This window comes from Dermacentor andersoni, chromosome 1 (assembly GCF_023375885.2).
Source record: "Dermacentor andersoni chromosome 1, qqDerAnde1_hic_scaffold, whole genome shotgun sequence".
Taxonomy (NCBI): domain Eukaryota; kingdom Metazoa; phylum Arthropoda; class Arachnida; order Ixodida; family Ixodidae; genus Dermacentor; species Dermacentor andersoni.
In genome coordinates, this window is record NC_092814.1 from 351,379,478 (window position 1) to 351,393,692 (window position 14,215).

A 14,215-nucleotide genomic window follows, 5' to 3' on the forward strand; every position below is an offset into this window, starting at 1 on the left:
ATTCGATGCAATTGACACTAAAGAAGCTATACTGACCTGTGTTTCACGTATTGCCAGATCACGTGAAAAATGCCGGATGCCACATACAACATGGCAACTCAACACGTGAGGCAAATAAAAAGTTGTTTTATCGTAACAAACGTGAAGAGATTGTTACTTTTTCCATGTATATGAAGATGCAGATTTTGGCATGTAATCGTAATGATGAGGATGGTGATGATGGTGGTGATTTATTAGCATTTCTATTAAAACGGAGCGATGATAAAGAGCCACCTAACTTGCTCCAGTTAAGCAGGTAAGCTATACATGCTTTTAATTCTAGACATTTTTGTATACATTTCCTTAATCTTTTTTCTCTTCCTAAAAACTTCTCTATCTACATAAATGAGAAGAAAGGGGTTAACCGAGGGGCCCGATTTTTATAAATCATATCATGAGAAGCCAACAAACAAAGACACCAAGGACAACATAGAGGAAATTAGGTGCACTTACTGATTGAATTAACGAAATGATAAATAAATGGTAATGAAAGCGGATGAAAAAACAACTTGCCGCAGGTGGGGAACGATCCCACGTCTTCGCATTATGCGTGCGATGCTCTTACCAATTGAGCTACCACGGCGCTGTTCCCCACCCACTTTCTTGGGTATTTATGTGTTACTACTAGAACTAACCTTAAAAGTGTTAGCCAGCGCCACCACTCACAAACCTCGGCGGCGGATGTTGAACATCCTACATTTATCCACACAGTAGTTTACTGGGCCAAGTGGTGCAACATTTAATAAACGTGTGAGTGGTATAACGGCAGAGGTGAAGAAAGATTTCACAGGACAGACGATAAACGTCTGTCCTGTCAAGTCATTCTTCACCTCTGCCATTATATTGCTAATACGTTTCCGACATGTTCTATATTTACCTTATACCGCTACCTAAACCAATAGCAGACCTGGTAGTATCAATCTCTTCCCTGATTTATTTCTACCAATACTCTAAACGTATTTTGCTTATCAAGATTGTTGACCAATTGATGCTTCCGTCCACTTTAAATCTAAGTGCTTCCGGAAGGTGTACGTTACCTACGGGTCTCACTGGGCGAATACCTTCTCATGTCAATAGGATGTGCTGAGTGGTATCCGGGTTATTGCTCCATCAGACGCATGCCTCGTCTTGTTGGAAATATATGCTGGAGTATGTTTTTGTCCGTAGGCAACCTGCTCGAGCCTCAAAACGCAAGGGAATGCCCTTTCTGTTATCCTACATTATACTTAAACAAAATGATTTTTTTTTTACATTCGTAACATACACGTCAGTCATAAGAGCCATTTTGCACGTAATTATAACTTTGAACAGTCCTCGGGGCAGGTATATATTATACCCGCCGTGGTTGCTTAGCGGCTATGGTGTTGGGCTGCTAAGCACGAGGTCGCGGGATCGAATCCTGGGCAAGGCGGCCGCATTTCGGTGGGGCGAAACGCGAAAACACCCTGTGTACTTAGATTCAGGTGCACGATAAAGAACCCCAGGTGGTCCACATTTCCGGAGTCCCCCCACTACGGCGTGCCTCATAATCAGATCGTGGTTTCAGCGCGTCATCATCATAATCAGCCTATTTTATGTCCACTGCAGGACGAAGGCCTCTACCTGCGATCTCCAATTTACCCTGTCCTGCGCCAACCGATTCCAACTTGCGCCTGCGAATTTCTTAATTTCATCACCCCACCTAGTCTTCTGCCGTCCTCGACTGCGCTTCCCAATTGGCACCCATACTGTAACTCTAATTGTCCACCGGTTATCTGTCCTACGCATTACATGGCCGGTCCAGCTCCATTTTTGCCTCTTTATGTCAATTAGAATACCAGCTATCTCCGTTTGCTCCTTGATCCACACCGCTCTCTTCCCATCTGTTAACATTACGCCTAACATTCTTCGTTACATCGCTCTTTACGCGGTCCGTAATTTGTTCTCGACCTTCTTTGTCAGCGTCCAAGTTTCTGCCCCATATGTTAGCACCGGTAGAATGCATTGACTGTACACCTTTCTTTTCAATAATAGTGGTAAGCTTCTAGTCAGGATCCGGCAATGTCTGCCGTATGCACTCCAACCCATTTTTATTCTTCTGTAAATTTCCTTCGCGTAATCAGGGTCCCCTATGAGTAATTTACCGTTGTAAGTGTCCTCCTTCACAGACTCTAGAGGCTGACTGGCCATCTTGAACTTTTGTGCCTTGCCAAGTTATTAAACATTACCTTTGTCTTCTGCATATTGATCTTCAATCCCACTCTTACACTCCCTCTGTTAAGGCCCTCAATTATTTGTTGTAACTCGTCCCCAGTATTGCTGAACGAGACAGTGTAATCTGCAAACCGAAGGTTGCTGACATATTCACCGTTGATCCTCACTACTAAGCCTTCCCAGTTTAACAGCTTGAACACTTCTTCCAAGCATGCAGTGAATAGCATTGGAGAGATTGTGGCTTCTTGCGTGACCCCTCTTTAAATAGGTATCTTTATACTTGTCTTGTGGAGAATCAAGGTAACGGTAGAATCTGCATTTTCCAACATATTCACGTATGCCTCCTGTACTCCTTGATTACGTAATGCCTCTTAGACTGCTGTTGATTCTACAAAATCATATGCCTTCTCATAATCTATCAAAGCCATATAGAGACGCTGATTGTACTCTGCGGATTTCTCGATTACTTGATTGACGACATGGATGTGATCTATTGTAGAGTATCCCTTGCTAAAGCTAGCCTGTTCTCTTGGTTGAGTGAAGTCAAGTGTTGCCCTTATTCTATTATAAATTATCTTGGCGAATATTGTATACAGTACTGAAAGTAAGCAAATGGGCCTATAATTTTTCAATTGTTTAACGTCTCCCTTTTTGTTCATTAGTATAATGTTGGCCTTCTCCCAGTTCTCTGGGAACGCTGAAGTCGGGAGTATCCTTTCGTATAAAGGCGCGCATATTTGGCAGGTAAATCCGCGTTTAATTAAAATTTTTTTTAAATATTTTAGGTCATAGCCATCATACCGTGGTGCTCCCATGGATTTAAGAACACGCATGTGCGAAGTCCTTGGTTTCCGTAAACTGCGTCGCTTTGCTGACAAATATTTTCTTTTGACTGAATGTTTTTATCTCGCCTCATCGAAAACTACGAATGCGGCAGTATGAATTTTCAAAGTTGAAATATTACAAATCGTACATGTAAGAACATCGCTCCTCGACAAGCATACAGTCACATAAGACTGCTGGATGCATGTGCTCTTTGCCAGACCATCGCGTTTTACTTTATCCGCCCTATTTATGGATCAGCGAATATAAAGGGAGTTTCTTTTTTACCTGCACCAATTTTTTTTTTAAGAAAATCTCTCGTGGCAGATAGTACAACTCTAATCCTTGAACTCAATTTCCTGACAAGGCGGACATCACTCCCATCACCAATCAAATGCCTAATTGACTAATCAACGAATGTGAATAATAAGGCTTTTACTAATTCATTTACAGCCCATCTTGCAATTTACGAATTGTAGATAGCGAGCTTTCAGGACATATTGACTTGGAAAGAATTCTGAGGATGCACCGGTTTCGAGAAATGCGCCGTCAAACTGGCGCTAAAAATGCACTGTTGTTCCAATTACTTTTAAAAAAAAACGCCGTTGTAAGAATTAAAGCGCACAAGTAATTGGAACACCAATGTATTTCCCCGCCCACTTTGAAAATTAGTTTCTCGAAACATGTGTCATCCTGGAAATTCGTTTCAAGTTGAAAAACCTTGCTATCTCAGCGGCTACAATTCGTAAATTGCAATATGTGCCATAACGTAATTATTAAAAAAGCCAGTTTGGACAATTATGTTGATTATTCAATTAACTATTTTGCTTCCTCGCAGAAGTACTGCTCGACTCATCGAGTAATCTAGTTCAAGGTTTAGAATTGTGCTATCTGCCACAGACGATTTCTAAAAAATGGTGCAGCTCAAAAAAAAAAGAACACCTGGTATAGACCTTGTATGTGATCGAGGAGGAAAGGGCTCTTTTCAATCGACCCGTTTTGTAAGCGACACATTTACATCCGTGATTCATGCATGCACCCGATGCAGTGGCACCGCGACAGCTATATCACTTAGAAACCGCTACACTACACAAAACCTACACACGCTACACAAAACCTGGAGACGATCGCTTCGCACGGGCGTTTTGCGAGACAACAACCGCTGGTGTATTTTACTGGTCGAAACTGCGCAATAGGTGATGAGGGACGCCGGAGCGGAGGACTCCGGCATGATCTTGACCACCTCGTTTTATTCACTGCGCACCTCAAAGGGCACGCGTTTCACAACGCGTGTCCATTTACATTTTACCGCAGTGGCTGTGACTCGATACCACGAAATCGTGCCTAGCTGCGGAGCGTCACCGCGGCCACTGAACCTGAGGTATTTGAAACTTTTCAAGCGCAGTGGCATTGCGCTGCTAAGCACGAGCGTGTGGGGTGCTGAAGAACGCTCGCTCACCGAGCGCTGAATTCACGTTAAAGAACCGCAGGTGGTCGAGATTCAGCGAGAGTCCCCCGCCCTGGAATCTCGGAGAACCCGCTGTGAAGTTTTGGGGCGTTAAAACCCAACATTTCATATATTATGGAAGGAAACCAAAGCAAATATTGGGTTGTGTCGCCTGCCTCACTTTTTTGCTTGACTACCACGCTTACGCCCACTGTTTCTATAGGCCATGGCTCCAGCCACTTATTGAGAATGCAAAGAGAAAGAGTATTTCGCATCCGGTTCACATAAACTCTCATGCGTAAATGTTGAGAAATATAAGAGAAACGAAGGCAAACGGAAGATAAAAGGAATGATGAACGCCTAATAGCTCCCAGAGAAAAAAGCGCTGGAAGTATTCAATGACGGGAAATTTCTATCTATCGTTTTACATATACCAAGAGTTAACTCGCCCATGCGACCGAAATGGAAGCTCGAGAATCACCGATTTTTGTCGAGAAATAGAAATTAACTGTTATACTGCTGTTTCTACCACGATACTATGTGAAAAAGTACACAAAGTTATATATGTAACTGTACCGCCTATCCAAGAGCTAATGAGTAGCCGGCGTCATATTTCTGCACCAACCTCTCCTATTATGCTAACGAAAACGGAACAGATTGTACACTAAAAAATGAATTATATTCATACGTGATGGTTGGCTTCGATTGTTACACACACAAAAAAAACACCAGTGTACAACATCGCCGATATTTATTTCTGTCAGCATATTTAGAAACAGTGGCACAAACCTTTGTCGTATCTATAGTGACGAACATGCTTGTCCGATGAACGCTTTAACAAAATATATGCTTCAAAGGGATCCTTAGAATATCTGAAGCAAATTTTGTGGTAGTCTCATACTGTACGACAGCTGGCCTATTACGGGCAGCCCCTCCAGTGACCGAGACGCCGTTTTCTTATGGATTTTGGCACTGCAATTAATTTTTGCCCTCAGAGATACGAATACTCACTGGTCACACGACCTGCGTGGAGCACGCCAGCTTTCAGGTATACCCGCCTGCAATTAGTGGGCCAGTGCTTCCGAGCCTCCACTCTATCTGGACTATCTCGAACCGAGACGACTGTTCTCTGCCGGCAGTGGCTTCATGTGTGTTTCACGAATACTTTTGCTTATATACTGCGTCGGAATGGCTGACAGCGCTGCTTGTGACAGCTGCGGCAGCGAGGAAACCATCGAGCACGTCTTCGGTTTGAAGAACTTGCCGTTGGGCTAGTGTGTGCGTGTACGCGGATGTGTTTTTTTTGCGCTCTAATTTGTTTTAGCGCAATGCCTCCGGTGATCGCTATCGCTGCAGCACCGAGGTAGAGTGTCTGGCGACAGTGCCGGCACACCTAAACGACTGGCCACTTCAAACGCAGATGACCTTAGAATTCAGGCTTGTAAACTCCGCACACCAGAAGGTGGGTAACGCGCTCGCTAGTAAACTCCCTCTGTAGGAATGACCAAGTTTAGTGACTCTGACGCTGCCACGTACTTATTTGGATGTTTTAGAAGAGTAGACTGTCGGGTAGTGAAGCATGTTTGACAACAGCGGAGACCAAAAGAAAACGAGAGGGACGGGACAAGTGCCTGTCCCGTCTGTCTCGTCTTCTTACGGTACCGTCTAGTGCGCTTCGTCGTTGTAGTTATATTTATGTGCGGGCATGTGTGTGTGCTCTTTTCTCTTTCAGTCTTTCTGCATGTGCTTTTCTGTTTTCTCTCCCCTTGCGCTTTCCCCAGTGCTGGGTAGCAACCTGGGTGTTTCGCTTCCCGTTAACTTCCCTGCCTTTGCAGTCTCATTTCTCTCTCTCCCATTAGCCAAGTGCATTCTTCACACTCCTGCCTCCTTCGCTTTTCCATAAGACTGGAGCAAACATTGCAGCATGATTCGCGCTGCGAATGAAGGCGACGATGGCAGCTCTAAAGCGTCTATCCTTGAACCACCTCCCACGTTATTTGCTAGATGTCATCGTGTAGGCAACTTTATAGGTTAATTTTTCCTCACCAGCCAATTGAAACCTAATAGAAACGAGTTCCTGAAATAAAGGTTTTAGAGTCTCTAGGTGCGGTAGTACGCCAACACACTGCGACATTTCTGCGCGCACAGAGTCTGTGCTCCTACCCTGCTTCGTAGTTTTCTCAGTGATACGGCTTAGCTGCACTACATTGGAACTCAAGTTTGAGCGAGTTTTTGTGCGACAACTGACTCAGGTGGCTAAAAAAAATTGCTGATCTGGGACAGAATGCTCAGTTTTTAGTCGCCAAGCTTCATGGAAGCGGTGAGCGTGCGATTATGTGCGATTACGTCTATACGATCGAAGCATCAACTACATTTAATAATTGCGTTAAAGGACGTGTAAATCTGTAATCAAAGTCAGCCAGTAATCGAAACAGCGTCTGGCTATTAGTCCTGTGCCTTGCACCGGTTTCGAGAAATGAGTTGTCAAAATCTGAAGCAAAGTGCATTGTTCTTCTAGCCAATATGTTTCCGCACTGAGAAATAATGCAGTAGGAAAAACTGCTAACTAGACGGGACACATTTTCAAACGCGCTTCTCCAAACGGCTTTTTAGTCACAAAGCTTCTAACCTTGAGTACTGACTTGAATTCTACAATTACAACATGGCCCACTAAATGAGTAAAGTTATTCACAGAATTTTTTTTTTTGAATTATCAATAAAATTGAGGCGATTGTCACTTAAACTCCGATGGCCGCCACTGCCATGAGCTGGGTGAGCAGAAATGTCAATTTCATCTCGACTGCCCTATTATACTGACGAGAGACTAGTCGTCGCTAAAACACGTGGTACGAAAGCTGAAACTGAGCGCGCTGGTAGAAATTCATTGCCACAAACTCACTAGTAGGGTTATCAATGATTATTTAATGCTATTATATAACGTTCGGTGACAACATTACAAAAGAAGCGATACTACTCATAGATAAAGACTGCACCAGTATTCGCTTTCGGGGACGTCGCCGTTACACTTGCCATTGAACTGCGGAGACTGTGGGCAAGAACTCGATATCGAAAAGGCGGTTCTCGTTTCAAAAAAAAAAAAAAAAAAAACGAGGATGCATTTGTATCGTAGAAATAGGCTAGGCGTTTCTTAGATGGACGGGTCGCAACAGAGATACTTGAATAATTATCTGATATAAAAAATAACATTACGCTGCTCCAAAGCATATGTTGGAATCTACGTGCAAGCGGTAAATGAAATGCTATAAGTTTTCCCACTTCATTCCATCGCCTTTGGCGTGAAGGAAACTGGCGCGCGAACGTGTTATCACGTGCACTTAATACGGAATGTGACAAATCGTCTACAGGCTTGTGTTTCTTCTTATTTATTCTAAACCTGCCGGGCCACTTTCTGGGCAGTCCCCCCGTTATGGGGGTGGGCCAGATTATGGAAATCACAGTCACCATCAGCACGCGACGACCATCTGAAAGGGCTTGTTGGCCTTGGTACAATGTGCACCATCCACTTCTTGGCCAACCACCGTTGTGGCTGTGGGCCATCAACAACACGCGGACGCTCTTCTTGGCTTGATTCCCCGGAGTGGGTATGTGACATATGGTGCGGCGATCGTGACCATGAACACGTGACAATCATGGCAAGGAGCTAGTCGGTGTTGGCACGAGAGAACTGTACGCGCGGTTGTGGTCTAGTGGTTAGAGCATCGGGGGTTGCTGCGGTGGGCCAATGTTCAAAATCCTGTCTTCAGGTGTACTTATTCTTTTTTTAAGCGAATGCGAATCTGCTCGGCCAAAACCCGACAAGCGACCGACCAACAGATAGACGGAGTGAACCCATGCGAAACCACGGAATGATAGGGAAAGAAAGCTTCGCTTTAATATGCACCTATTTGGGTTCGGCGTGCAACAAAAGTCTACCTGCCAGTTGCTTTCTTATATATATTTTAATTACCCCTTTTTAGGACAGCATATGTTTTTTTTTTTTTTTGTACCATACACATCAAATTCTTTGTGTGGTGTGCATACATGAGCTGCTTAGAAGTAACTTGGAACAAATTTCGCTTCTCTGCACCAAGCCGCTTATTAAAAAAAAAGTCGGACGTGTTTGTCCCACTGACACTACGTGGCTTTTTAGAGACGTGCGTGTCCTAGTGACCTTCGAACGTCTAAATTAAAAATTCTATGCAACCACTTCCTTCCTAAAACGGACTGAAACACGACGGACAAAGTGGCGCAGCGGAGGGCACAGACAAGATTGTTTTGCGCACTTTTCGCTAGAGCGTCCAACACCAACGGTATCAACGCCCTTTTGCACGTGCATGCTTTTGCAGGCGAATTCGTAGGGCAAGTGTTGCGGACCGGCTTTTACCTCACGATACCGAAATTGGTGCCTATTGTGAGCTGAAGGTGTAAATATAAATGAAGGAAAGAGGATTAACTTATCGGGTATCTAGATAACTTTTTCCTAGCAAGCAAATGTGGGCTAGCTTCGGAAAGCTCTCCAATAATGAAAACAATTTTTCTAAAGTTTGCACGCTTGTCGCCCATTCCCAATACTATTCTCGCAAGAAGTGTTCAAACCTTTAGATTGAAGCCAACGCCAAAGAAATGAAATAAATGCGCCCCTTTGCTGCTGAGAGGCGTCTTCACGCATATAATAAAGTGGGACGAATATGTCTTATTGTTCCACAAAGGGTTAAGCTCCACATGAAATAAAAGTGAGTGAGTGAGTGAGTGAGTGAGTGAGTGAGTGAGTGAGTGAGTGAGTGAGTGAGTGAGTGAGTGAGTGAGTGAGTGAGTGAGTGAGTGAGTGAGTGAGTGAGTGAGTGAGTGAGTGAGTGAGTGAGTGAGTAAGTGAGTGAGTGAGTGAGTGAGTGAGTGAGCGAGCGAGCGAGCGAGCGAGTGCATGCATGCGTGCCTTTCATAATCGCGAAATGTTGCGATTTCTTGATTGAAACCGATAAGTTCTGAAGGCCTCTATATTTTGAACCAATTCCTAGTGTAGCGCCAGTTAAGAAGTGAGCACCCCAAAAGTTTGCCATGAATTGGCCTGGCACTTACTTTCACCGTCATGTGCGAGAGAGGCTCTTCGCAGAATAGCGAGCGGCACACAATTTCCTATAGTGTACTTTGCGATATATGTTCCGGTAGTCGATCTACTCGAAGGGGACATTGCTTCGCCATTTTTCGCTTTCTGTTCCGCGATTTCAATGTGCTTCTTAACGTAAGGAAAAGGCACTTATAGTTACTTTAGGTTCCTATTTAAGTAATTAATGCTGCAATTTCTCATGCGACTTGGGGTAACCCCGCTGCACTAAAAGAAGTACGTTATCAGTTGACACGGCATTAAAGAACGGATGGAGATGGATGTGTTCGGAATAATGACGATGACAAAAATAAAGGTAGGCTGTACAATTAGTTAAACCAAGCTAAATATTTGTCATTACGAAAGCTTTATAATGAGCGGAGTACAAAACATTTCAACAGCAGACTTGGCTGCTGCAAAACTACGTGATTGCTCTTGATTACAGTGAACTGGGTGACCGAAAATAGAGACATTGGCATATGAAGTGTAATGCTTCAACATAAAAAAATTTAACAGAGAAATGTTTAGAGCTCTTGAATGAATGAGCGGCGATTGAGCGGTGTATTGTCGAAACTGATTACGCTTCTGAAATGTACCGGCCGAGGTGAATCAGTGGCGCTAGCGTGCTGCTGCACAAGACAATATGGAGTTGATTCCCGGCCTCGGCGAGGGCATTATGCTTAGTATGGCATAGGTGAATGATGTGTCGGTAGTGAAGCATAAATGTGCTATCGTGAGCAATATGAGCGGGAACACGCAAACGCGTGGAAAATAACCTCAAAACCGAGTGAGAGCGATATGCGGATGGCGCTGTCGAAAACAAAAGGGAAAGGGGACGCTCTTCCACTAACTGTTGGCACTTCCACCGCGCCTGCGTTTTTCGAAAACGGTAGCTTATGCCATTTCACTGGCTGCCGACAGCCGATAGGATGTTTATCTGTGACGGTGAATGACAGCTAGTCATTTTTTTTTCTTTCATGCTTTTTATAATTTTAGAGCGCAGCTCTAAGGCGCTCATTTCTGCGTTTAGCGTAAGGTGCTTTCATATAGCTGTATACCCCTATACCCCTTTAGGACCTCATGTATACATTATGGAGCGCATTGTGTGACGCGTTACAGGCAGACGGACAGATTTCCATGGGAAGTAGCTCTAGAATGCTTACGCATCGAAACAGCGCTACTATTGACCACGCTTCGGTGCACAATGTTACCAGTAACCGCAATATCAAACAGCATTATCAATTTACGCTGGCGATGGGAAGTTCCGCACTCTGTATAAAGAGAGGCGTGGTGGGCGTGCCAACGGTTATTAGGGTAGCGTCCTCCTTTCCACTTTGTTTCTGACGGCGGCCGCCGCGTATCGCCTGTAGCAGGGTTCACATGGAGGAAAGAAAATACTAGGTGGGAGCGTCACGTGACAATCTTGAAGCCTAGTCATAAATAATTTAGAGGAATGGGCATGATGAGAAATAGGCTATCACGTGATAGGCAAGCGGTAGCTTTAGCCGGCTCGCTTTGGTTGCATCTGCCGCAGGGGTTTTGGAATATGCGCACATAGTCGGCGTGTCAAACGCACGCCGAGATTGAGTGAAGGAATTCAAGTGTGTGAAGGCAGTCGAGTCTGTGTTGCGTCAGTCAGGTAAAGCACCAAACCACCACGCGGCTCGCCGCTTAAGCAAGCAGCAGACAGGCGCCAAGCCTGTAGCGAACCAAGGCGTCGGGTTGTCGGCATTGCGCCCAACAACCCGCGACGACGGCTGGTCGCGTTTCGGGGCAGTTTCAGAGAAACGGGTAAACCTTTCGCCCTGCAAACGTGCGAAGGCAACCAAGCCGCCATTCCGACGGCGATTGCTCGCGTTTGGAGCCATATTCTGGGAAATAATATGATGTATTTCGCCCCTGCAAACATGTTCAGGAGCTCAAGCGCGCGCCCAGGGTCCACAGCGATTGCTTTTCCGTGCGGAAGAAATTCGCCCCATCTTGTGCACAACGATGGACTGGCGAGCCGCGGACACCGACCATATATGAGGCCGTGCCGGCCCAACGTTATGGCAGACGGTCCCAGTCGACGCTGTCGTTCTGCTCAATACCTTCTGCCTCTCAAGAGACCGGCGAGAACTCAATAGGCACGTCTCAACAGCGTATAAGGACGTCGCACCGCACAATCTTACAAAATAGTGCACGTATATCTCAAGGAAAGGCGACGACTTCGGCGTTTAGGATGCAGGGTAATGCTATTTATTTATTTCACAACGAAAGGCGCACAACAGAACTTTTTACTAAGCAAACACGCGACAAATAACTATCCCGCGAAAGATCTCGTCTCATCCTGTATAGGTGCTAGACAGCGGAACAAAAATTAGCAAGAAAATACGCGCCGGAGTTTCTGTTACACAACAGCTCATTTGACGAAACAATGAACCACTTTTGTGCATACCCTGCAGGACGGGTTTCGAGGTGAGAGCGCCGACTAACTGCGGTGTTAAGCGCGAGTGATGCTTTGATTATTATGTGGCCAGAGGTCTGGCTCCCCAGTCTTTCTCCACGTTTCAAGGCAATCATTTGAAGCGAAGAACGACGCCCGCAGTAGCAGGAACCCACGCGTTGTACTTCCTACGCGTCTCCGTGCCTTTGACGGCAGGCATCACTAAGCGCTTAATCGTTACCACGTGCCAAACAAAGAGGAATGGTCCGGCAACAATGTGGGCCTATTCCTACTCAAAAGGCACCGCGCATATGTTCCCGGCGAGCGGGAGGGACGGCTTCAGACGCGTTTGGCTTGCCGAGGTTAGCAGAATCACATGGCGCTCCCTCTTTCCTTCCTAAATGAGGGTTCGAGGCTATGCGACACGCACTCCTGTGTTCCCGCTCATATTAAGGCTCATATTAGTGGCTCATGAGTGTCCGGGCGCAGTCCGTGTTGGACGTAGGAACACGGTGATCACCGCGGCGAAGGGAGCAAGGTGAGGAGGCGCCATGCTAGTAGCGCTGTGCGAGTGGGCGCGTGGGAGAGCGCGGACATGCGCGTGGGGGTGCGCCCACATCAGCGACAAACCTTGCCGCCATATGGCTGTGATTGTATCCTATGCTCGCGGCCACGGCAGCGTCTGTTCGCAAAACAGTTCAGACAACGGCAACAGAGGCAGTCATAGATAGGCTTTTGACTATCGCAGTTTAGCTTACCAAAGTGTCCATAGATATTTGCTCACGATAGTACACTCTAGCCACTTCGGCTACTACAAAATTTATTAGTGCAGTACATATTGATTGCGATAGGCTGTTGTACATATATGCGGCCAAAAAACAGCGCAATTCAATAGCACTTCGGTGGACGCTACCTGCAAGGTAACTGTTAAACATGCTCTGCTGATCAGCACATGTTCGCAACCGGCCGCTGTTACGGTTGGCGTTTAGCACCTCGAGCAGAAAGGACTTTCACCCACCATGCCTCGTCGAAATGAAGCGTGACTTCTGTTACGGTTAGCGGCTAGCACCTCGTGCAGAAAAGACTTTCACCCACCATGCCTCGTCGAAATGAATGAAGCGTGACTTCCTAATTCGCCATGGTCATCTCGAGTGTCTGACGGCCTGGCGGAAGCCCCGCAGTGTATACAGGCCTCTTTGTGTGTGTGTGTGCGACTTTAGAGGGACTCTTTCCTCGAACTGTCAAGCTCTACAGGGCAACTTCCGCGAACCAGCAACGCCCAAAAGAGACGGACAAGCATCTGCTATTCCCGGACCTGAGGCTTGGTATAACCGGAGGCGGGACGCCCTCCTCCTTGCAGCAGGCTCGGTATAACCAGAGGCTCGGTATAACCAGAGGAGGGGCCCTCTTTCCGCGAATCAGACTCTGTGCTGGTCACGTGACGTCGACGGAAGCAAGATCCCTCCCACGATTGTAGAGAGCCTATTCAAGGGGCTCCAAAATGTACTTTTTTAGATCACTTCATTCTCTTCTCATCATCTTTCATCAACCTTTGAATAAACCGTGCAAGTTTCGCACTAGAAATCGTCTCGTCCTTGCCCGGTCGCCATGGTCTACCGGATGCCTGCAGCCCGCCGACAACGCCACGCTACCCAATAGCAACGTCGGTCGAGCTTCGATAAGCAGGTGTCGCTACAACTCGGCAGCAGCACGATACGCTACCCTCGAGTACGCGATACCGCACGATCCTCCGCAACACACGATACGAAGGCCTCGCGCGTATACACACACACATGCACACATACATGGAGCACATACACACTTACGGACGTGTGTATGCGCGTTTCTGTGTGTGCGTGTTTGTGTGCGTGAGTGGTAATTAATAAATAATTACTTAAATGCTGAGGTCTCACGTGTCAAAACCACGATTTCATTACAATGCCAGGCATACCACCGTGAGGCACCCCGTATTAATTTCGACCACCTGGGGTTCTTTAACGTGCAAATCTAAGTATGGAAGTGTTTTTTTTTTTTCATTTCGAAAAAATAAAAACACAGCTCTGAAATGCTACTGCGAAACCCCGTATCGAACCCGTCACTTTGAGGTATGCAGCGCAACACCATAAATCTACCGCGACGGGCCCTCTAAATGCGCGTATATATATATATATATATATATATATATATA

General features: G+C 45.9%; 1 non-coding gene across 1 annotated transcript; it reads right to left on the reverse strand.

Annotated features, from left to right (window-relative positions):
• Positions 1–549: 549 nt before the first annotated feature.
• On the reverse strand, positions 550–622 carry TRNAM-CAU (transfer RNA methionine (anticodon CAU)). Its single transcript has one exon. It is a non-coding gene; the product is annotated as a tRNA-Met (tRNA).
• Between the last annotated feature and the right edge of the window lie 13,593 nt (positions 623–14,215).